The following is a 5,990-nucleotide window of genomic DNA, read 5'->3' as shown; positions in this document are numbered from 1 at the left end:
GACTGATATCTGGGTGGTGTTTGACTTGGTGTGCTTTACATCTCTGATAGACTCAAGGCCTGGTGTCCAAGTGAGAACAGTCGCTATCTCCCTCCCTCTCACCAGTGCTTCTCCTCCATCAGTGCTATGCATCCAGTTCATTTAATAGCACAAGAAGTAGATTTCCTCTCTGTGCACTGTGTGAGACAAGATTACAAACCCTGAAACATTTGTGTCTTCTACACAGTGCAGAGATTTATGACCACTGTGTGTGTGTGTGTGTGTGTGTGCGCGCATGCACATATATTTTTTAAAAAAAAGAGACTGGGATTTATATATCGCGCCTTTCATGACCTCAGGACATCCCAAAGCGCTTTACAGCCGATGAAGTACTTTTGAAGTGTAGTCACTGTTGTGTAAATGTAGGAAACGAGGCAACCAAATTTTTCAACAAACGGCAATAAAATGAACGATGTGTTTTAGGAGTTGGTGAGGGATAAATGTTGGCCGGTAAACCGGGGAGAACACTGCTTTTCGAATGGCGATGTGGGATCTTTAGTGCCCACCTGAATGGGCAGACAGTGACGGCACCTCCAAGAGTATACTATACTGAAGTGTAAATAGAATGATGTCAGGTGAATTACGGATTCCCTGTGCGTGTGTGTGTGTGTGCGTGTGCGCGCGCATGCTGTTAAGTTTGTTTGGCTGCGCGCGCACAAAATGCCAAACCTGTTATCGGGGCCTGTGCACACACCTCTCATCCGTTCCTGGCTATCTATCCATATTATGGTGTAACATAAAAGCCACCTTTCCCCCTCTCCCTTTCCTTCTCCTCACCACCCAAATACTTCTGTAACTTTGAATCTGGTATTAGGTCACGGTGAGCTGTAGATTTATGCTGATACCGCAAGTCATTCGTTTGGTGCACTGCCTCAACAACTCTGGGGATATCTGTCTACTTGAACGCCAGGTACTAGGGCTGCCGGCCAGACTTATTGACGAGTGAACCAAATGACCCTTGCTGGATCTTCAGGCCATGGTCACCGAATGCAAGTTTTCTATAGTCTTGGTGATGTCGCAGATCAATTCTAACTGAGCAAGGATATAAAATGGAGCCAAAGGAACTTGTAATACATGGAGTTTACTCAAGCTTGGTTGGATCATTAGGCAAGCCCTGTGCGCGTTGGGAGCCAATGAGGTGCAGGTTGAGACGGGTATGGTAACTGGCAGCAGGGCTGCTGAAGTGAATCCAGTTTTTGATGGGGGGGGGTGGTTTCGGGCGGGGTAAGTGCACTGTGTAGTGTTTAGCTCCACGCTGGCTGAATAGTGGAGACTGTCTAGGTGAGCGACTATGGGGTTTCCAGTTCCACGTGCAAGATTAATTTAGTGTGTTTTTTTTCCTGTATGGGGCTGGGAAGGGCAAAATCTCTCATTGTGACAGACTAACTGGGAAAGTATGGATTCAAAATTAGATTTGCTGTTTCAATTCAAAAACACTTATTTAAAAAAAAACCAAAATTTTGAAGTATACAGGTAGAAACTACTGAATGCAAAAGGAAATTCTTTCTTATGAACTGCAGGGAGCTTCATACAGATGCATACTCGGCTGGTCTGGTCTTAAGTAATCACGGTTTTCCGTGAAGGTGCGCTCCTTGGAGTTCTCCTACCAACTGCTGGCTTTAACTTGGTTTTAACATCATGTTGTAATTTTCCAATAGGTATTTTAATGGTTTATTAAAAAATCAATAGTGTCTTCTGATCTCATGGTCATTATTTTTCTTTTGAGTCTTGCCACATTATTGCTAAGACTTACTTTCTCTCTCCCCGGGGACTCTCTTCAAATGCAGAATTGTCAGCAGGAAGTTCAACCACGTGCAGCCATTAACATAGAAATTCACACATCTGCTCCGAAGAAGAGCCTTACAGACTCGAAACGTTAACTCTTGGTGTTTCCCTCTCCACAGATGCTGCCGGGCACGCTGAGCTTTTCCAGCATTTTCTGTTTTCCAGCATCCGTAGTATTTTGCTTTTATTTTTTTTGATAGAAATTCACATGATTTGCCATGGGATGTTGGGGGTGAGGTGGAGGTGGGGGGCGGGGTGGGTTTACTCTTGTAGAGAGCCAGTCAGGACTTGATGGACCGAATGACCCCCCGTGCTGTAACCATTCTATGATTCCATGTACTGTCACATCGCAGCAAGTCACCAGTCAATTAACCTTGTTCGGCACCAAAGCGCCGTTGAGAATATTGATCCAGGAGCAGCATCGCCTCATCGTACAACATCTGGGCAATAATTGCATCACAGATCACCACAGTCGCTGGAAAATGAGCAGCCATTGACTGTTTCTGTGGAGTTGGTTAAACTTGGTCAGTCAGTGATTTTACCGAGATGAAAATTATTTAAAAAATGAAAATAAAACTGCGTATAATATTTTTCCCCCTCGCGTTTATATAGCTTTCCCTCAAATGCCTTTTATACCGCTGACCTCAGCAGCTTCTTGTGGTAGTGAGTTCCACATTCTAACCGCTCGCCAAGGAAGGTTTTTCCCAAATTCCCAATTGGATTTATTCGTGACTGCCTTTATATTTATGGTCCCCGGTTTTGGCCTCTGCCACAAGAGGGGAAACATCTTCTCCATGTCTGTCCTGTCAAAGTCTTTCCCAATCGGGCAAGCCTCTATCGGGTCACCCCCACCCCCTCAGCTTTCTCTCCTCCATGGAAATTCCATAAGAATGAGGAGATAGTTTCCTGGTCTACGGTATTAACAGATCCACCTGTTCACCAGTCAGGGTGGGCTATTGCTGCACTGGAAGGCAACAGCAACTTCGTTTCGTGGGGCACCTTTCATAGGAAAACCTTCCAAGGGCTTCGCGAAGACTAATGAAAAACGGATTCCGTTCCAGTGAAGGAGAGATTGAGCGGAGTTTGCCGGTTGCAATGTGGCGGCTCTTAAAAGGGGGGAAAGCGTTAAATTGGAGAAGTCTGGGGAGCTGGGCAGGGCCTCTGAAGACGTTACTGTCGCTTGTGGGTCAAAGACGGGAGGGAAGACGTGGTTAGAGTCAGAAGTGGGTGGAGGGCCAGCTGGGGTGGGGGGGGGGAAGAGTGCTTGGTGTTGGGGGACACTGAAGCACTGCAGAAATGGGCAAGGGGGAGGTAGGTGAGGCCAATGAGGGATTAAAAGTCAAGCGTGAGAATTTTATATATTGGAAGGCATGCAGCCAATGTCGATCAGAGAGCGTGACTTGTGAATGGGACTTGGCCTGGGATGGGATATGAGCTGCAGAGTTTTGGGTGAGCTGAAATTTAATGAGAATGGGAATCCAGCCAGGAGAGCATTGGAAAATTTGTTTTGATTTGAAAGGTTTTACCCCTCATCAAAGGACTTGTTCTTTGGAGTCACTTCCAAGGCCCACTTCCTTATCTCTTTGAGTAAGGCTGATCTACTGCGTCTGGTACTTTTATCTTGTGATTTTTTTTTTTTTACAAATTTCAAACTTTGGTTTTCTTTTTATCTCTTGTGAGTGGACATTTCCCTTTTGCCAACAGTCTGTTTTATAGAATCACATTAAATCATGGAAGGTACAGAAACAGGTGATTTTTCTCTGAATACCTAGTCTATTTATGCTCTTTATATTATCGCACCCTTTTTCAAATAGCTGCATAATATCTTAATAAAATAATTTATGGACTTTAACAAAGGTGTGTCTCCACATTCCAATCACCCTCTGCATAAAGCGATCATTTATAAAACCGCCTTTTATTGGTTACCTTAATTTAGTGCCTTAACGCCATCTTGTCATCTGCCAGTAGAAATCTATCACTTATTTATCTCACTGACTTTCATGATCTGGAGTACCTCTATCTACTCATCCTTCATTGTTCTAGTGAAGAAACCCCTCATTACCCAAGCCATTCATAATTATAACCCCTCACCCCTGGTTAACACCCCCAATGTATCAGTGCTGGACTGTTTCCATTGCTTTCCTTCTTGTCCTTGTAATGAACTTCCCAAAACTCTCTACAATATTCCCAGCGGTGCTGTTTTGTGTCAGTTCGACAATGTTTTTTCCTCTTTACCTGGATGCAAAACCACAATGTCTGTCTTCCAGCTAAGTTTTTCTTTTTAATTGTTATTATCTTCCATTTAATACGCACTTGTGATATTTTGTTAAATGTAAAATGATCAGTTTTTTTTTAAGGCAGCCATTGATCTGGAACCTGACATTTATAAACTGTCACAACGGTTCAGTATTCAGGAGTAAATAAAGTTACTGGGATCTATTCACGTAGGGCAGTGGCCTTTCAGGTACAGTGCTCAACACAAGCCAAAGCTACTCATGAACAAAGCGATGGGTTATCTGCTAGTGTAGACTGAAATGCTCCTTTAGAGAGTGTGCGTGCACACAACTCTCGTTATTGTAAAAAGAAGTGTGACTGGTGACCTGGATTCTGGAAGTCTTTGAATGACACGTGTGCATTATGTGTAATTGCTCTTAATGCACTTCACCCAAATTATCCTTACCCATTGCCTTAGATTAGGTAAGTGAAGGTTCCAGGAGAATAAAGCTGTTCAAAATTGCCCTGTAACAATCTAGTGAAACTCTGGGATATGATCATTACATTATCTACACTGGCTCCAGGTCCACCAATGTCTCATTTGAAGTTCTCATCCTTGTGTTTGGATCCCTCCATGATCCCACCCCCTCTTCCCTATCTCTGCACCTTCACGAGAACTCCACACTCATCCAATTCTGTCCTCTTGCATATCCCTTGACTTCTTTCACCCTATTATTGGTGGCTGTGCCTTCAGCTGTCTGGGCCCCAAGTCTTGGGAATTCCCCTGCCTCTCTCTCTCTCTATCTCTTCCCTCTCTTGAGATGCTGCTTAAGACATACCTCTTTCCTGTTCTGATATCTGCTCACTGTCAAATTTTGATTGGTAATTCTCCTGGGAAGCACGCTGAGATATTTTACTATGCTGCCGACGCTGTATAAATATATGTTGTACCTGTTGTGCGCATGATGGCTTTGTTGCTTTTCACTGTTGTTTTAATGCCATCTAATGGTGATCACCAGTAAATCATGCTGCACAAAGAAGCTCCCAATCTCTCATGTCTGTGTCAGCACATTGAAAGAGCTATCCTATTAGTCCTACTTCCCTCCTTTTTCCTGCTAGAGCTGTAATTTTTCCCCTTCAAGTATTCATCTAATTCCCTTTTGAAATATACTTTTGAATCTGCTCCCTTTCAGGCAATGCATTCCTGATCATCAATACAAATCCCCTTCACCCTCTAACAGACCTCAACGTCTTTCCCTGAAATATGGTGTCCGGAATTGAACACACTCTCCTGTAGCTCGGGGCCTTACTAGCGTTTTTTTTTTTAAAAAAAGGTTTATCATAACCTCCTTTACTTTCGTGCTCAATGTCTCCATTTATAAATAAAAGCAAAATACTGCGGATGCTGGAAATCTGAAATAAAAAGCAGAAAAAGCTGGAAAAGCTCATCAGGCCTGACCACATCGGAACTGAAGAAGAGTCATATTGGACTGGAAAATCTCTCCACCGATGTTTCCCAACCTGCTGAGTTTTACCAGCGCTTTCTGTTTTTAGCTCAAGTTTATAAAGCTTAGGATCCTGAATGTTTCTCTTAACAGCCTTCTCAACCTTGTCTTGCTACCTTCAAAGATTTGTCTATTTCATCGTCGTACCCGAATATATATTTTATTTATTTTGTTTGCCCTTTGTTCAATCATTTTCATTTTTAATTAAAAGTTGAAATGATGTCTGATGTTGAGGATCGGAAAGCGGTGCTGTGAAGGTGCCAGATAGATGCAGTAGCTGAGGCAGCCTACAGCGAGGTCTGTTGTTTGTTACCTTGGTCTTGCTATTGAAAGCCTATCTGGCTAATGTGCCCAGCGAAGAGGACCTCAGAATCTCAACAGTCGTCAAAAAATAACTAAGGAGGATTGATCTAAAATGTAGCCCAGAGGAAAAATGGTCAAATAAAT

Source organism: Cetorhinus maximus, chromosome 20 (genome assembly GCF_964194155.1).
Source record: "Cetorhinus maximus chromosome 20, sCetMax3.hap1.1, whole genome shotgun sequence".
NCBI classification, from domain to species: Eukaryota; Metazoa; Chordata; class Chondrichthyes; order Lamniformes; family Cetorhinidae; genus Cetorhinus; species Cetorhinus maximus.
The sequence above is the reverse complement of the archived record's forward strand: the minus strand, read 5'-3'. Positions refer to the sequence as shown.